Raw genomic sequence first — 20,030 nt, 5'->3', positions numbered from 1 at the left:
ACAAGAGTGCGCGTTGTGCGTTATTAAATACCGTTTTTCGAATACACACGTAGTCGCGGAACGGCTTCGTACGGTACGGTACGACACGACACGGCGCGATTATACGCAGTTGATGTGTGTATTTATGTGTATAGACGCATACGCACTACTCGCACGCATTTCGGAATGTGTGCGTTTGTACGTATGTATCAAGTGCTACGTACGTAAGGTGTTGTAAAGAGTTTTGTGTTCCGTCCAGTGAGCGCCTTCCTCGCAACATACGCGAGCTATATACGATGTAAAACGATGGCAGGCAGGCAGGCAGGCAGGCAGCTGCGCTTCCGTCAATCGACTCGAAAATTTGCGTGCGTCAAACGGTTCTATAGATATGAGACATTGAACCGAACGAACTTTTATCCTTGGTTATTTTACGCTGGGGATCACGAATGTTAGTTTTCTTCGTTAAAACGATGCCTGACGGATGTTACCCCGGGATAAGGACCTTGCGTTTTGTCGCTTATCCGAGGAAACGGAGAAAGAATGTGCGAGGAGAGAGAGAGAGAGAGAAAGTAAACGACGAGTGATCGATTTGAAGTGCGAAACCAAGAGAGAGTTGCAAGTAATATTAACGAATGTGTGAAACACGTGGGTCGACGACGATGACGTCGACGAACGCCACCATCGTAGCGGTACACGAGCGAAGCTGCCGGAAGGAGAGCCGGAAGTTCAAGCGCGTTCCAGGAGGCTACTTTCAACACCACCGGCAACGCCAGCCGTTCCTTCTTTTTTTTTTCTTTTTCGTTTTTTTTCTTTTTCTTATCCCCTCTGTTTCCGTTACTTTTTCAAAAGTTTCTCCCACCTCACTCCGTGTTTTTCGAGAGCCATCGATCAACGAACGATTGATGATTACCGCTGATCCGGTTATAAATACGCTTGCACGGTTTACAAGTAGCAAGAAAAAGTAGAACAACCTTGATGCTTAATAATAATTATTTATCTGTTCGAAATCGTGACTATGGTGAAAATTTACACGAACGGTGGGATTGATAGTAGTTCGGGAATGAAACGCGTTACGTAAAAATAAAATCTACGATCAACGTGCGTAAAAAAAAAAAAAAAAGAAACGAAACAAAAAAAAAGTGCCGACCAAGCTTTCCATCTTTGTCGTTGATTTTTACTTGTGTGTATAAATAATTCCCTACTTTAAATGTCACGTTAGTGTTTCTTATTTTTCATCGTTTTCCTTGTTTACCCTGAACGACGAATGATGACGTAGAAGGCGGGTTGGGGGAGTTTAAGAAACAAAAAAAATATATATGTTTATACTAAACAACCGTGATATACATACCGACCTAATCCAACGAACGGACTTACATATTGTGTTTGCGCGTGTGTTTACATCCTTTCCTCGAGGACGAATAACAATTGTAGCGAATAGAATTTGATAAGGGAATCCGAGTTGACCGTCGTCGTAACGGTCCGAAACAAGTTGCTCCTCCTGCAAGTGTTGAGATTCTGGTACAAGACTGTACACGGCAACAAGTTCGTCCCGTTCCTGGTTCACCTTTTTTTTTTTTTTTTTCCAAGTTACTCCACGAAGGATTTATCTTTGATAATTTTTTCTTCTCTTTTGCCGAGAACCGGAGACGTGATTTCATCTCTGAGAAAGAGAGAGACAGAGAGGATCGCGAGCATCAATGGCGAAACTTTGTGCACGTATAAAAAAGTGCAAAACAAGATCAACGAAAGCAGAATAAGATCGGGAAAGGGGAAAAAAATAAGAAGACACATAGCTTTAACACAGCAGCTTCGTTCATTCGAAGAGAGGTACAGAGAGAGAGAGAGAGAGAGAGAGAAAGAGAGAGATGAAGAGGGAAAAGTCAGCGAGCGCGTTCACCCTCCGAGCCAGCGGCTGGTGACGGTGGTGGTGTACGCACGCCACTTCCGGTCTACGGCAGGAAGCGCTCCGCACACGTGTCCTGGTTCGTTTTGTTCTCTCCTACTTCTACTCGTTTCACTCCTCCTCCTCCTTCTCCCTCTTACTTCTTCTCGCGATCCGTTTCCACTCCTACCACGCGACTTTTTCCTCCCGCCATTCCGCCATCCACTCTCCGTGTGTGTACCCGGCACTAACGCACGACGCCGTTCTTTCCCTCTCTCTCTCTCTCTCTCTTCCTTTCTTCGTACTCAGTCCCACCCATCTTACTCTCTGCTTTGGCATAGTCAGTCTAAAGGATCGACTACCCGTATGCTCGGGACGCCGCGTTCCGAACAATCGGCGAAATGTTATTCGTGTATAACGCGACTAGATATGTCGGTAGAGGCATTTCGACCATTGATAATACAAATCACGCGTTATTAAACAGCCGACAGGTATCGGAAGAAGGAGAGAAAGGCGTGTGCGCGGGAAACAATGTGTGTACACGTATCTACGTACGACGAAATAATTTGTATCGTACGAAGAAGTGTTTTTTTTTAGTGTGCATCGTTCGTCGTTTGTGATTGTTTGATGATGTGCGCGTGTGCGTTGCTGAATATTATATAACATACAATATATAATATATATATGTATCGTGTAACACTCTGCACAGGTGATGAAAATGATGATCTGGGATTGACTGTCAAAAAAAAAAGAAAGAAAGAAGAAAATAATTGGCACGAGAGATGAAGTAAATGAAAAAGAGAAATAAAAATTAATCTTCTTTTAATTAAAATCCAAACGATTGCACACTGCCATTGCATCGATATAATATTACGTACACGGACGTGCATTTATAAAATACAGTGAAGATGTTGAACTTTGAGCGTACGACGTTCTAAATTCTCATCGGCGATGCCGAAATAACAAACTCTCGACTACCGTCGTGACTACAACCGCGCGATTTCGTCGTACAGTGATAGATAAGATGGTAAACAATTTCCGAATCATTGTTTGTTTGCTCGATTTAATCGGGAAGACTAACGTCATCGCCGCTGCTGCCGCCACCGTAAAGCGCAGCTCATCATTGATTCAGATGCTGCTGCTGCTGCTTCATCGCCACGTGGTACGTACACGCTCATTCGCTGCTCGCTACACACGCACACACACTCATTCTCTGCTCGATCGCGCACGCGCGCGCGATTATATTACTTATATTTCAAACAGCGTGATATAAATTCAACTAGGAATGCTTGGTTGGGTTTCTGTACCTGTAACACGGTGTGTACGATCGATCGATAACGGGATCGTGTTCGTCTGAATGTTTTCTTTATTTTTTTCCTATTTTCATAAATCGTTTGAATTATTCGTTCGATATTACTTAATGCGGTTAATTGTCTGTATTCTCTGATCAAGGAAGAGGTTACGTAACTATCACTCCGTCCGACACACTGGACAATAAAATGTATGTGCACGCGTGTGTGTGATACACGTGATACACACGCCTATGAATGGAATTTCGATGGTGCATTCATATATTTCTCACAGCGTGAGTCGTCGTCTCGCGTGCATTGACGCGCCTACGTTGGCTCCGTATCTTCCACTTCTTCTTCTTCTTCTTCTTCTTCTTCTACCTACTATACCGGGGGTCGCCTAACTCTCCCTCTCTCCCTCTCTCTCGCTCGCTGCTGCTGCTGTTGTCAGGGTTTCTCAACTTGGCAAGATATTAATATGCGTATACACGAGACAAGAAACAAAAGGTTAAAAACTATAAACGGAAGATTTTTAATTTTTCCGCCGGGTTCAACGCTCATCCCCCCCCGCCCCCTACCTCTCCTCGCGTTATGGCCATTTTTTCTTCTTCGGCACAAAACGTGCAACACGCGTATATTTATTATATAGGTATGGGGGGGGGGGGGGGGCAAAAGAAATGGACATAAACGGGAAAATAAATTCAGAGACGATTGAAATCGAGTTTCACAACGTGCGGATATTTTATACTTGTGTAATATATAAATATATATAAATAATTGCGGGGAATTTTTTTACGCTCAGTTACGTCGGGTTTAATCATAATAATAAGGGGAGAGGGAGAGATTTTAAACATATGACTTTGAGTTTGCGGTACTTGTACACCTCGTCGCTTAACGGTACTTGCCTACCTACCTACCAATCTATATATCTCTTTCTAGTTACCGCGTACCGATGCAATTTTTTTTTTCTTCTCTTTCTGCAATTTTTGTCTCTTATTCTCTTTGTATCTTTCTCTGCTGCAAAATTTCCCTTAATTTTTATGTTTTTCGCGAAAACGATACTTCGGGTTTTCGAAGAATCTAAAGTCCCGTACAATTTTCATTAGATACATTGAATGAAAAATCTATTGCATACATACACGCGTACAATGTGTAATTTATTTCGAGACAATGTCGGTATACCCTCTTACATCTAGGTGTAATCGTTTCATTGACTATTATTACATTTTCTGTGCCGAAATATCTCTTAATTGTGTAACTGTAAGTGGGATGAAAATTGACGAGTAATTATTTTATTGTTATTACTCGTGTTATACTTTTCTCTTTAATCGAGGGTCGCGTAGAGTCCGATACTAGTGTATCAAAAAAAGGGGGGTAAAAAAAAAAGAAAAGAAAATACCAACCCCGAACAATTACAGTAATTGGATCGTACGTGAACGTAGCCAGTAACGACGACGACGACGACGGCGTCGGCGACTGCGGCGCCGCCCTGGAGTAGGTATAGAATAAGGAGGCGGCGTCGGCGAAGAACTCTCCGAGACTTTAAGTTCATCGCTCCCGCGGATGTGCAAACATAACGCGAGCTCCTCGCCGCCGCCGCCGCCGCCGACGCGTGCACGCAACCGCCTCGCCGACTCGTCGTTGCTGCTGCTGCTGCTGCTGCTGGTGGTGGTGATGATGTCGGTTGGCCCTTCGAAGCGAGCTACGAAGGGAACCGGAGACCCAAGACCGGGAGGGAATTGGAAACCGACGTCTACCTGTAGGTTAGGTAAACGCCAAGACTCGTTGGAGTTAAATGATGCAGGTATAACCGTGCGTGGCGTGCGATCGACGGTCCAATTCTTTGTCCATCCGATGACGACGACGACGATGACGATGACGATGACGATGATGATATTGTTATTATTACTTGCGAATATACAAACGTTACATGTGATAACGGGGGGGGGGGGGGGGGGGGGGGGGGCAGGTGATGTATATAACAATAAATCACACACGTGTGGTGCGTCGTAATTAAATAATTGTAAGTGTAACGGACAGGTTGGCTCTCTTGGCGTTACATCTGATCCCCGCCCCCGCCCCTCTGCCCCTCCTCGTCCTCCTTGCCCCCTCCGCGAGTATTCGCGCGTATTACCTGCGCATTGGTATAACATGGGCGTCTTCTCGCACGTACGTCACTGCAAACCGACCGACCGACCAGCCAACCAACCGACGACGTCGACAGTGTTTTACGACTTCCTTGTAGTACGTTATATACGTGAGAACTTGTGTACGCATATACATGTGTGTGTGTATATATATATATATATATATATATTTATGCATACAGATGTGTTATATACACGTACATGCATATCCGTATGTTTGTATACGCGCGTCACTCGAGGTCACTGTACATAATGTGATTGGAAGAGGAGTAGGGTCTGGATGTGTGTAAATTACGCGTATTATACAGATATATTATACATACTATACATTATATGGATGTAAGAATGCGGTGGAAAATCTCGAACGGTTTTACTGCAGAGAGAGAGAGAGAGAGAGACAAACCTTCTCGACTCACTCACTCGCCACCCTGCGTATCTTGTACGTGTGTATGTATGCGTGTATGTGTCCGGCACCGACTAGAATGTGTAGCATCATCGACGAGGAGCGAATGATTTATACAGATTTATTACGGGTTTAATATACGGTGTGTTTATTAATACGTAGATAGGCGTGCGCGTGCATACCCGTATACCTTTTATTACACCTCGTCTTCTTTTTCATCATCCTTCGCGATTCGCACGCGTCTCATTCGCGGTTTATCCGCATGCACGCGTGTATGCATTCGTAAAAGGGTCCCTGGTGTGGGTCACGTGCGTCGACGACGTCTGGGGCGGCCCCGGCGCGGCGGCGAGCTGCAGTGGCTCTGTTTACACCGGGTACAGCGCGGCGGGGCCTCCTCTCCTCTCTTCTCCGTTCCATATATATATATTTTTTTTTTTTACTTCTCTCGAGCAGCATTTAGTGCAGTGGGCGGTGGTGGTGGTGGTGCTGCTGCTGCTGCTGCTGCTGTTGTTGTTGTTGCCGCTCTCTTCGCGTACGGTGATACAGCCTCTGATACTGCACTACTACTACTACTACTACTACTACCAGGAGTAGCAGCAGCAGACGTAGTGAGAGAGAGAGAGAGCGGACCGCCGACGCCATGACAAGGCGGAATGCATGAGAATTTAACTAAGTCGGAGGAGCTAACGCCGCTATATCCTCCACCCACCCCCACCCTCCTTTATTCATTCTTTTCTTTTCTCATCCTCCTCTTCCTTTTCCACCTAATTCTCTACCCCTCCTCGTCTTGTTGTTCTGGACGATCGCATTAACATTTTTATACATATGTATATATATTTATTGGACGCGTCGAATCTTATCTATCTTTATACGTACAGAAGGTACAAATGTGTAAAATATTATACGGTGTTTTACACGGTAACACGCTGCACGTAATATCTTTATACACTCTAGTGCACGCATGCAGGCACGGTCGATGCCTCCTTGTTGACGTACGCGTCGTCTTATCTTCTCCTCGTCAGCCGTGTTATAACTATTACTATTGCCATGACGACGACGACGAGGATGACGTGGGAGAGGGGGTGATGTTCGATGTCGTGTGTGGACGCACGTGCGTCCGATGCGTGTTGCGGTTTTGTCTGTAGTAACGACTATGTGCAAATATGATATTGCGGATTAATTGTCATAACAGGTACGTATAACCATGTGCGTACTATCGCGGTTTCGAATTCCGAGTGGTTTTTTTCCCCTTCCCTCCCCCTCCCCCTCCCGCGCCTTATTTCTATCTCTTTCTTCTATCTTTCGTTCGCACGTCGCAGTGACGATTCATTCAGAAAAATTCAAATGCACCGCTTATTACGCGCTGCTGCGTTGGTAATTAAGTATAATAATTTTCTTCTTTTTTTTTCTCACTTGTAATCTATTCGTGCATTTCGTATTTCCTCTTTTTCCCCCATCATTCGTGTTTCACGTATGATATTTATGTATACATATGGGTATGTATCTTTTCCGTGCTGTGTAATAATTAAAACGCACGATGCGTAATGTAAGATGTTTTAATGTTGGTGAAATTTTTTATGCAGAGTAAAAATCTTCGGGAAGATTAGTTGGGTCGTTGTCACTGGGTCATAGTTTTTTTTATAATCTTTGTTTTTTTCATTTTCTTTATTTTCATCTTCAATCCTTCCAGTTCCGTAGCTACACGGTTTTGCATCATCATCACCACAAGGTCGGGATACGCCTTTTTACCTTTACGCGTGGTAAAAGGTCGTATAATGGCGCGTACGTCCTTATACCATCAGACACGCGATGTATGATGTACCTGATGCCGAACAAAGGTTCTAATATATTTTATATGTATTCAAATTACGACCTTGCACCCTGATAATCCTTAACACGGTAATGAAAATCTTTCTCTTGCAAACGTTGCTGTGTTCTCAGAATTCATTGATTGAATTTCATATTGGATTTTTACAACCTGTAAACAACATTCACGAAGACTCAAAGCACGGTGTTACAAATACATATTGTGAATGGGTTTTTTTTTTTTTCTCCTATGCGCAAAGTAATGCCGGTTAAATCTTTGCCAAGGTACGGGAAAGAAAATAATATATATATATACACACACACACACACATATATTTTTAACCGGGAAATTTGAGAAAAAGCAGGGATTTTTTTTCCGGTTTCCGTATACGTCCGTCTTGTTTTGTTGATATTCTTTTATTTTGGTACCGTTATTTCTCTTTTATCATGATTTTCTTTCCCTCGCCGTCTTCGCCGTCCTTCGTCGTCGTCTGACCGCGTATAGAAATTCCTCGTTTTCTCCAGACAGTAAACAACACCACCGTGTACCTACCTACCTACCTACCGACTGCAGCAGTCGTTCAGTGCGTAGTAACCACCGGCTCGCCGACACGGTGCACCGACCATTTATGCCACACATACCGCACGTTTGTATCACCTATCCAGTGAGGAGATTTTTCGAATCCCTCGGAGGTCAGTGGCGTTATCGTTATCGTTATTGTTATTATCGTCGGCGGTGACGTTACCTTTACCATTACCTCTGTACGCACGAAACGAAGTTGGAGAAAATATTTGTATTTAGTTTTTAAGGACAACATACTGTTTTACATATTACGAGTATTCCTGTATTTTGTATGTTTTAAGGGTGCGGGAAACTAGTTCATTGGGCTGATCGAAGTATGTCTGAGGATAGACGTTGACGTGCAGGTCGATCAACAATGTAGGATCGAATCAGGAATGTGAGAATTCTATCAGTCGAATAATTCAGGATGCGGGTTATGTTTGTAACGGTGGAGAAAATCCATATATCGGTGATCGACTTCGATCCGGTTACTTTTTATACTGCCAGCAACATTGACGCGAGCTGTTAATTGTCGTGTTATTTATATTTCATTTTTTTTTATCTGAACCCTAACCGCACGGGAACAACGTTTAAAAAATAACGAATCGGATCGATTTTCTTTGCAAGCTCTTGAGGCGCTGCGTTATCGTCAACGGTAGAAAATACAAATCGGGTTTTTTTTTTTTTGTTTTTTTCAAGTAACCGATCCTTTCACTTCATATAACTTATAACTAATCGTACACCAGTGGGGGAAGTATTACTTGTATTGTCTCGGACGGGTAGATTGATGAATGGATGGATGGATGGATGTTCTACAGTCAGGATGGTCGTCGAGTAGTCAAAGTTCCTACTTGAAGATAATCGAGAAGAGGAATTGGGCAGCTAAAAGAAAAAAAATAACACGAGTCGCTTTTTTACCGCTTTAGGTATCATGTCAAGAAAATCGTAGGCTCTCGTCTCGGTACGTAGTTCTTGACTCGTTGAAAAGATAACTTTCTAAACACTGTCTGCTGAAATCGATCAAATATGAGGGTTTCGATCGATGATTGATAATCGAGGTACACTTGCGCGTTACAGTTACTTATCATATTACTACAAACAGCAATCTGTCGCGAAGTTTATCAAAATATTTAAATAATATAAATTGTTGGTTTTTTTTAAATTAATTTTTTTAAATTATTCCGTTATTACGCGTTGTGTAAATATTTGAGGGAAAAGAGGAGAGCTCGTGCGTGATAGCGAAGAACGCGGCAGGCGAACGAGTGAGTCCCAAAGAGTCACTGTTTGGGGCACGGTGGAAGTGAAGAGATAAAGACGAAGAGGAGACAGAGAAAGAGAAAGAGTCATTCATAATTCCTCGTTGTTTGATCTTGCGTCTTTCTCGCCGTCGTCCTCGTCGTCGTCGTCGTCAGGCAGAGGTTACGCGAGGTTAAAGTGAGAAAGACGGCAACGGGGTCAGCGGCCGATCGGTGCAGCTATGCGCTCGTGTTCGTAGCTATGCATACATATATTTATTATGTGTATAGGCTCGGTCGGCCGACGCGGATATCCATCCATACACGCGTCGACTCCGCTCCGCCATGTGTGCGCGACGCATCCTTAGCTTTACCGTATGTTACATATGCGCGTACCTATATATATATATATATATATATATATATATATATATTTGTGTGTATATATACATATGCGTACGCGTATCGCGTGTACAGGGTGTTCCGAAATTAGTTGGCTGCACTGCGCCGAACAGCATCGCAAATTTTTGGTCAAATATACGTGGGTTGTTGTGGCGTTGCCACAGGGTTGAAAAAAAAAAATTGTCATATTTCACTGCAGCAGGGGTAGATATGTGTAATTCGTATTCATATGTTATTTCTCCAACGTGTGTTTACGTTTGAAGTATTGCATTTTGTTTTATATACCTACCGCAGTTTCGTATCGATGCTCCAGTCTCGTTGCCTAGAGACGTGTGTGTACCTTTCTGGTGGATAGTCAGCGGGAGGAAAGAAAGGAAGGAAAAGAAAAGAAAAGAAAGAGTCTTGTTGCGGATACGGATTGTATATGTGAGCTCTTAAGTGCAGCGCGTAGAACCTACCAATCCACTCTCGGGTCGAATAATTAGCGCCTACCCTTCGGACTTTTTTGGTGCGTATACCGCGGCGTATAATATACACCTAAGTACCTATACCGTGCCTGTTTAGCGGGCTGAATTAGTAGTTGCGAGTGTGCCAGCTTTGCACTAATTGTAAGGCGCTTACAAAGAACCGTCGATAAGTAGCTGTGTGTGTGTATATATATGTATATATATACTGTAGGTACAATATATTGTGCGAAAACTGCAAGTAGGTAACGGTCATTGTCACTATGCCTTTATGTACACACGTAGATATGTGTAATGTACAATTTTGACATACGTGCGGTTTTTTTTTCTTCAACTTTTACGTTATCCTTATGCATTTTTTTTTCTCTTTGTTTTTTGCGAGACGTGCCCCTCGAACGTCGTACGTGTTGAAAGTTTGCGAAACGTACATTCGCAAAAGAAATCTGTCTCCAGACAACCTGTTTTTACGACTCATAGATGCATTGCCCTGGAAATATATCACTCGACCTCTGTAGATGCGACATAATAGACGGAAGAAATGTGAACAGCGGTAATATAAATGACGGTTAATTATCCTGCCGGCAAATCGATGATCATCCAAGAGTTGAAATTCCTGAAAATCCTCGTCACTCGCGCATTCGTCGTTTATGCAAATAAACTATGTGTGCAAAAGCTCCCTCCGCGTGCCTTCGGAAGGTGTGAAAGACAGACAGACTACGCGGGAGTTGTAGTTGTAGTTTGCGGTCAGTCAATGCAGGCAGACGGACAGACAGTCAGGCAAGCAGGCAGGCAGGGTGCACGGTGACAAGGCCGAGATCATATTCCCCTCGTCGTCGTCGTCGTCGCCTGCGTCGGGTGACGAGGGGGGAGCGGAGGCGACTATACACGATACGGCACGACGACAGATTCCACACGCTACTGCGGCAGCGGCAGCACGTCGCGGGCAGACCGGGTCACGTGGTTGACGACGGGACGACCAGTTCGCGCTGTTGTTATACCGCTCGGGGATCGTGCCGGGCGGCGGGAACACCGCGATGTGTGGGGATTGGGGCGGAGGTCCGTGGGGCTGGGGAAACTGCTCCGCGAACGGCGCGGGGGACGCGGGGAAGGGAAGGGCGCGAGAGGGGAGAGGCGGTGGCGATGTCCTCACGAAGGTCACGGCCGGGAATGCGGTTCTCGTCGGTCGCGCCAAAGTCGCGTAGTACCGACGATCCTGGTCCGCTGCTGCTGCTGTTGCTGCTACTGCTGTTGTTGTCGTCGTCCTCGTTGTTGTTTTTGTTGTTGCTGCTGCCGCTTTTCATGCTTTTGCTGCAATTCTTCGGGGCACGTTTTGCTTTTACATTGCACGCTTACGACATACACGTATAATATCAATCATAATAGTAACGATAATAATAATAATATTGTTTTATACCGAGACGTAACGGACGTATAACACACCGCTGCGCATTCGTTGTGATATATTTGTATAATGTAATGGTTGTGTTGGGATATCTGTTTTTTAATGTATCACGCATGGCGTACGATGTTCATACGACGTCGGTCGTATAGCACGTACGTTGTACAAGCAACGTGCACACGCTTGAGCGAAACTGCGAGATACGTATTCGAAGTTATTGCCAGGTAATTCTGTCACGATTGTCCTTGAGTGTTGTAAAAAGATACGATTTGCAAATGCGTAGTATGCAATTTCGTTCCTTGGGTGAAGACACTGACCAGTCCCGTCCCGTCGCTTCTTATAAAAAAAAAAAAAACAAACTTGCGACAGCGCAAACATCACATTCTTTGCAATCGCCAATTTTCTTCCCTTGTCATACGACATCCTGCATTTTTAAAACTTTTCACGTCCTATTAGTATTTCGTCATTTTACCGAATACCGTAAGTCGGTGATGATTCGCAATTGCGGGTGCATAGATTTTCTGCAGTACGCTCATCTTTTTTCTCGTTTCTCTTTTGTTTTTTCACCTCACTTTCCAAACCACTTTAATTTACTTGAGCTGAACTTGTCGCGTACTAAGTGGGTTTTTTTTTTTTTCTTTTACAACCTTGATATATCGCAGGGTAAACTTATTTCAGATGAAAAATGGGGGAAGGAGCAAGGGTGGGACAACGATAAAGTGATACACGTAACGTTTATGTGCACGTGTACATGCGCAAGTGTATATACGATGAGAATAGGGAGAGAAAGGCAAGCTGGCTGGCTGGCTGGCGTTGCTGTACCAGCGACAACGTTGTGTGTTGTACGCATGGTCGGTTCGGCGAACTCTCCGTGTCCCTGACCCACCCCAATGGCTGGGGATGCACCGGTCGTCGATGGAGACGGAGGGAGAGAGAGAGGGAGTGAGATGAAAGGAGAGAGAGTAAGAGGGTGGGGGCCGCGTAGCGTCGTTGTATGCAGTTTTGTTGGGTCTCTTCGTCCGTTCGTACGAATCAATACGACATTTTCCCTCATGCGACGACCCCACTCTACCCCGTACACGTCGCCGCCACTACCTTGTGCACAGTTTTCCCTATTGCTAGAACGAAATCGAGCGGACCGCTATGGACCGTACATTACTGCAACGCTGCGAGAAATTATCATCACTCACAAATTTCTGAAAGAAATTCTTTCACCTTCGTAGTATTGGAATTTTTTTTATATTTCTTTTAATTCGATTTTCCTTTCCTTTACTACTTCGTTAGTATTGTTTCAGGTAGCTTTGAATCTCGTTACACGTGTCGCATGATATAACTGTCCCATGATATATATAACGTGGTATATTAATAGGCACCGGGCTACTACACCGATGTGTAGATGAGATAAAAAAATAAATGAATAAAAATTGTTGCGTAATTTACTAGAAGCGATGAAAATTATCTCTCCTCGTGACGGATGATTGTGACGTAGGTGTGTACCTGATACGTATGTCGAAATACGGAAAAGCTTGCGCATCGTCGTGCAATCGTAACTCTACATACCGCAATATTAGGCGATCGTTGAAAAGTAAATTGATTTCACAATCGTATCCGCGTGGCTTTGTCTCGTAACCCCATCTTCGACTTCCCGTGGCTGCAACAGACGAATTGAAACGTCGCGAGAAAGAGGGAGAGAAACGGACAGAGAAAGGTGGATATATATATATATATATATATTTTCCGCAGGCAAAAAAGCTCCAGAGACGTTAAATTTCGCGAGTATCGGAGTAGCGACGGAGAGCGGGGGTGGGAGAGGGATGGAGGAAGGATAGTCGGTCTTGCGGAAAGCGTTGTGCTTCGCCCGGCTCGCCACGAGGTATTTTGCGGTGTGGCGTGCGGGCGTAGTGACGACGGTGGCGTCGTGGTGGGGGTCTTCATTCACCAACGCCGCCGCGACGCCAAAGGACCGACGGAACGTACGCGACGTAGGCGACTCCGGGCGACGCGCAGGCGCGTTTCGTCATCCCCTCTACCTCCCACCTCTTCCCCGGGAATCGCCTCGTCGACGCCACTCGTCGTGGCCATGGCATCCGCGCTGGCTCTGCATACTATAACTTACTCGCGTACACGCCGTCGTACCCCCCTCCCTCCCTCCCACCCTCCCTTCCGTCCTTCCTTCCTTCCTTCCTTCCTGCATCCATCCATCCTTCCCACGAAACAGCCAAACTCGCGATACGGAATCGCGTAGTACACGCAACTCTCTCCGTACTGTTTGTGCTCAATGTTGCCGATCGCGTGGGTACGTGTTTCCTACCTGAAATTTGAAAGTAAACTGCGCATGCGCGAGTTTTGTCGGACGTTCGTGCAGGCTGGCCATCCCGAGTTTTCAGCTGTCAAACTGTTTCTGGCGGCGATGTGGTCGATGCGAATTTTCGAGGTTAGAATGTCAAATAATTGAGGCAGTGACTGGAAGCGTTTGTTATCGGGTCGGAAAGTCGATTCTTCGAAGAACGGTCGGAATTTAACGCTTACGTTGTTTGAAAATTCAAACGTAGACGTTTTGCGTAGGTTGGCCCGCCTGCGTCGCAGACAAGAATATCGCTGCGGGAAGATTTCGCCGACAAATGAGATTGAATTGTTTGGCGCGTGCGCGGTTGATTTTCAAGTTTCAAGAGGTTCACGTAGAGTATATGCATGTGTATATTGCGACTGATCCGAAGTGAGAAAAAATGATTGACCCTGCAACGATTTATGCTAATGGCGGGAGAAAAATTTAAGCTTTGACTACCGCACCTCGGAGAGACTCGTTGAACACATACGTGTATGAATATCGTCGCATATACATCGTCGGTTGGATTTTAAGCTAACTAGAAAATTTTTGACGGTTCTTTTCGAGTGATTGTACGGTGTAAGTGTATATTCGTACAAGCAGCTTGAACTGCGACGATTGTTTATGAAAAATTGAATTCGTAATGGTTTTGGGAAAATTGGGGAAGGGGGATGAGACACTTTCGATTAACGACGGTAATTTCGCAGTTTTCTAAAATCTCGGAGTAAACGTATACAATTATAAAGACACTGTTGTATATATTGTACTGACTGTCGAGAAAATGATGAAAATTTCTTTGTTTTTTTACTACGTTGTATAAATAATATATGTATAATATTGAGATAGATCACGTTAAATCGAATCATTTGTGGCAAGCCATTGCGCGATATTAATGAATTCTTTCAAAAATAAAAAACAATTGTAATTTCTTTATTTTACGCATATATAATGATGTTATGTATATTATCGAGTGAAGGATGAGGACATTTTCAAAAATACACAACCTTTTCGAATAATTCATGCCAAGTGTCGCGTCTCTTCTCTCTCTCTCTCTCTCTTTCTTTCCTTCCTTCCTTCCTTCCTTCCATTTCCCCTCTTTTTCATTTCGACAGTTTTCTCTCCCATGCCGCCGCACGGTAAAACCACGAGGGGATTTTCTGCTCTTTGTGTCGACAACGGAGAGACGTCGCGCGTTCCATTTATATATTACGAATACACGCCAGGGTGTACAATCACCCTGCTCCCTCCCTCTCTCTGGCCGCCTGCACAGCGAGGGGAAAAGCGGTCGACGAATTTACGCGCACCTGCTCGCCTGCCCGTTCGTTATAAGTCCGTTCCCCGTCGTCCATGCGAACTATATAATACGGCATGCGGGGGTATTTTGCTGATACGCTCACGACTCGGATTACAGACCGAGGCGACGCTGTGTTTGTAAAATAGTAACAAAGTACGTACTTTCGCGCTTGTTCGATATTGCGATACGTACCGGGACGATCTCTTGAAACTTGAAAATCAACCGCGCATGCGCCAAATAATTAAATCTCATTGGTCGGCCAAATTTCCCCGCAGCGATATTCTTGTCTGCGACGCAGGGGGCCGACGTTTGAATTTTCAAAGAGCATAAACGTTAAATTTCGACCCGATAAAAAATGCTTCCCAAACCTTTCCGCGTCACTGTCTCAATTATTTGAGATTCTAACCTCGAAAATTCGCGTCAACCGCGTCGCTGGCCGATAAAACTCGCGCATGCGCGGTTCATTTTCAAGTTTCACTCTTTTCGTGCAATAACGAAAGACTGAAATAAACGAACCGACGCGAAACCTGCACTTGCATTGGAAATACATTCACCAATTAGCTATCGACGATTATATAACCAGTATAAATCGTACATGAAAGCTTTCGGTAATGATTGATCAATTTTTTTAATTCCACGAATCATTGCGCACATTCGTCGTATAAACCGATTCGGAATCGCAATAGCAATTCCATGTTTTATACTTATACAACCCCCGTACAGCGCGGGCAACATCATCTCACTAATATACCGCCACTTCATGCTGCGAGTGTGTCGTATATACGTGTTGCGCGCGTTGACTGGAGAGAGGGAGAGAGAGAGAGAGGGAGGGAGAGAGAGAGAGAGAGAGAGAGAGAGAGAGAGAGGGAGAGAGAGAGAGAGAGAGAGAGAGAGAGAGAGAGAGAGTTAGGGAATGCACTTTGACGCTGTTATACGTGTGTATGTATATATACATATATATATATAGCGTGTGGACGAGAGGTTAGCTTTGGCGCGTAGCGGCGCTGCATGGCGATGCAGCAGCAGCAGCATCAGCATCAGCATCAACAGCGTCGTTGCATTCCCCTGCGGTGCATTGACTCGTGCATGCTTCACCTTCCTCCTCCTCTACCCCCCTCTCGCGGTTCAGCCGCCGCCTTCTTCTATCCCGGCATAACATCAACAACAACAACAACAACAACATTCCTTCTTGATCTCTCCCTGCGGAGTCCCTTATACCTATTAATGGTATAGAGACGTTACTGTATAATCCCACTACCGGCAAACAGGCACCAAATGCCGAGTTTACTATATAAGTATATGTTGTACGATGCATTCCGCGAATTATAACCCTTCCCACCATCGCCATGCAGGACGTCAAAGGTAACGCGGTTAAAAGTTTGTTTGTTGTTTTTTTTTTTTTCGTTCTTCATTTTCACACAAACACACACACACACAAATCTTTTTGTATTTTTGCTTTCATTTTTCTCGCAAAATTTTGCCGAATTTTACGCTCAAACAAAGTGTAGGACGATTTATTGGTACGTGCCGTGCTCGATGCGAATTGAAATTCTTGTTAAAGAAACTTGATGGGAAATATTTTTCATGCGATACGATTCGTTGGAAAAATTGGTCTGATAGCACAATACGCTTGTTACTGCATCATGGTGTTGGAAAATATGAATTAAAGAACAACTTTTATGCGAATCATACAAAATTAGTTTGAAAAACGATTTGATTCTGATACAAATTTGTGTAAAGAAAATAGAGTGTCTCTGCGAGTGTTGTATAAATGTTCAAGTATCACGTGCGTCGGTATTTCTAATCGAAAGGCGCAAACTAAGTATATGTGGGGATTTTTTTTAACAAGTCATAAAGGAAATTTCACGAGGGTAAAACTTACTCGATAATTTTTGGTATTTGGGTTCTGCGGACATATCTTGACTGACTTTTTGTGTCGAATGTACGGAAAATCCACTTTCACGAAGCGCCCGTCATGCTTTGAGGTGCACGTATGTTTTTTTTTAGGTATACCTGCATCGGTGAGCGATAAACTGTGTACAATGACGTTTACGATCATTTAACGAATCGTAAATGTTGGTCGAAGTAGGAAGGAAAAATAAAAAAGATACGAGTACGAAGGATAGAGGGAAAATAAGAAGAGAATCGTATAATTTTTCGTGTCATATCTGTATTAGCTGCTGAAGCCGTGTATTATTTACGTTTGTATCGAGGGGGATCACTTACACTTTTACAATGTATATACATATACGCGTGACAACAATGCTGTGATCATTTGAAAGCTTGAAATTTCTAAATGTGAACTTTTTTAGTAACGATTTAGTCGCCCAGACGCCTCGTTATAGATTTAAGATGACGTTTATGTGCGACTGTGTATATTAATTAATATTTAACGCCACTGTACGCATATGAAATATGCATTTTTCAGGCTTGGCACGTGTCGAATGGACGGTGCGCGTTTCATGCTTTTTTCACATAATTTCAATTATCCTCTCAATCACTTGGGGCACGTTATTATAATTCTGCGATGCGTATACAACGTAACAGGATATATATATATATATATGTATGTATAGAAACATTCGTTAAATACGGGAGAGATCAATATAAAAATGATTATACATATACACAACTTTTTAATACTCTTTATGGTTTCTTGTTATCGGTAAAGAGTTTAAAATTATACAATGTCAAATCTGCGTGTTTGAATTCAACTTTACGCAATGTTGCAAATTCGCATTTTTTTTTTTTGTTTTTCACTTTGTGTGTAAACGTTGTTCGTTAGACATTACGTCGATCACATCTTGTATTCAATTTTCAAATCGACGTTCGACTCTTGGTGGAAACCTAAAAATTTGTGAAATACCTACTCATCAATCGACAAAGTGTTTCATCGTGTATAACGAACATGATTATACCTTGTATCTTACATTATTTTCGCCTAATTTGCAGTGCTTATTATAGATAAAGCGACTTTTTGCACAGCTAATTGTAAGCAGTGTTACGTCATATATATATATATATATATCCGAAAGCCGAAGGTGAGGTTCAGTCAAGGGGGTTGGATTGAGGGTATAAAATACCAACGTCATTTTGCATTCGCTCGATTTGTGGCGACGCGTGCGAATAACCTTCTTGTAGATAGATGCGCTTATATGTATCGCACACAATAGCCGAATGCATTCCCAGCGTATTCTATTGTCAAATCAGTCGCGAAGGGGGGATTCGAACGAGGATCATCCCGACCGACGATGACCGACATACGATGTAATTCCCGGCTTTCCCTTTTCCCACGAGTAAAACTGCGCTCGTATTTTTCTTCCCAAGATGCAGTTTTGCATTGATTTCGTTTCTTCGGGATTGCCTGAAGACTAGCTGGAAAAACATGGAGAACCTTGGTAATTGTTCAGGGATTTTTGTGCTTTGTCTTGAAGAGTAGTCGATATTTGACGAAACGTTGATGCGTATAAAATTTTGTAATTTTGGCGGATTGTGTAGTTTGTAAAAATACGAAATATGTATACCTAATGCGTGATTCAGATTCGATTGAAAAACTTTGATGTACGCGCGAAGTATATAAACTTGAAAAAGTTATCAAAATTTAATTCGTAAAGACGGATTAATCATTTTAATTTTTAGAAGCAAAAGAGGTTACTCGAAGACCTGGAAAATTCGGGAAATTTTGCAGCGCCGAATTATCGGTAACTCTTAATTTCTTGAAATCTGAAAAAAAAAACAACGATAATTTTTTTAATGACCGTTATTCGTTCTTTTCACAAGTAGAAATCCACCGCATATTGGTTTTATATTTAAAGAAAAATAAAGACCGCAGCGTAATTAGGGAACCCCATTAATTAAACGCGTAACTAATTGCTGCTGATGTCAATGATCAGCATGTTTCTCTCGTTATCTTCTCTTCCTCGTCCATTTCTTTCTCTCCTTACCTCCTTCTCCCCCGTCAATCGGTACGTAGTACGGTATTTTCTCCTCCCCTATTCCCTACCCGTTTCTTTTATCTTTTCATTTACTTGTCAAATTTTTCAAATCCACTCTCCCTGCTTCAATTTCACCCCGTCTTTCGCTGCTGCCGATCGTGAGCATGGCGGCAAAGCCTCGAGGGGAAATTCCGGGGTCCCGTGCAGGACGGGATCCTCCTCGCAGCTCGACCCGGAAGGGAGGTCAAAAACCCTTGGGAAACCCCCGGTCCAGGTATATCGACTTCGCTACATACGTGCATACATAGATACGTTCGTACGTTACATATACCTGCGGGCAGCAGCAGCTACGGTAGTAGGTTAGGTTATTGTTGAACGGCCGATCGACAACCACCCCGGATTAGGTTCTCCAGAGTTCACTCTCGCTGATGAGGGTTATTTGGGCTACGTTGGAAACTCTCTGTCCCTCTATCCGTCCATCCATCCGTACGTCGGTCCATTATCCCGCTTGCACATAATTCCAGGATTAAACTAAACAGATTATCGTATGTACTCCTTTCCCACCTTCGTTAAATATCATATTATATATTTTTTAGGATGGACCGATGAAAACGACTGCGTTGAAGCGACAAGGATCGTCGGTGACTTGTGTATACCCGATAATTGTAATCGCGCAAAGACGTGTTGTGATTTTGTTGTCACATGTTCACGGATTTTCAAAACCGCCCCTTTTATTTTCGTGATACTTGAACGTGACGGTTTATCATATCGGCGCGATTGTCGTTAAGGGGATCGTCGAAGTGCGAGGGGCTGTTTTTTTTTTTTTTTTTTTTTTTTTCTTAAGGTTTCTTTGTTTTTGGATACTTGATTTTTTTCTTTTTTTTTTTTTCAGAGAAACCATTGGAAT

At 43.5% G+C, this 20,030-nt stretch overlaps 1 protein-coding gene across 6 annotated transcripts in view; it reads left to right on the top strand.

Moving 5' to 3' along the window:
* The window catches only part of LOC107222594 (serine/threonine-protein phosphatase 4 regulatory subunit 1), a 134,836-nt gene that overhangs the window by 92,334 nt on the left and 22,472 nt on the right, over window positions 1–20,030 (top strand). Inside the window, exons 1-2 of one of the 6 annotated variants that reach the window (XM_046732311.1) lie at window positions 794–1,806; window positions 2,346–3,023. The exons of 4 other annotated variants lie outside the window; for them this stretch is intronic. The gene's annotated coding sequence lies outside the window, so the exon portion shown is untranslated. Of the gene's footprint in view, window positions 1–793; window positions 3,024–20,030 lie in introns of those variants that run through there. One more of the 6 variants, XM_015662022.2, reaches the window with a different exon arrangement.

Source organism: Neodiprion lecontei, chromosome 2, assembly GCF_021901455.1.
Source record: "Neodiprion lecontei isolate iyNeoLeco1 chromosome 2, iyNeoLeco1.1, whole genome shotgun sequence".
Taxonomy (NCBI): Eukaryota; Metazoa; Arthropoda; class Insecta; order Hymenoptera; family Diprionidae; genus Neodiprion; species Neodiprion lecontei.
Note: the sequence above shows the minus strand (reverse complement) of the source record. Positions and strands in the feature narration are given on the sequence as shown.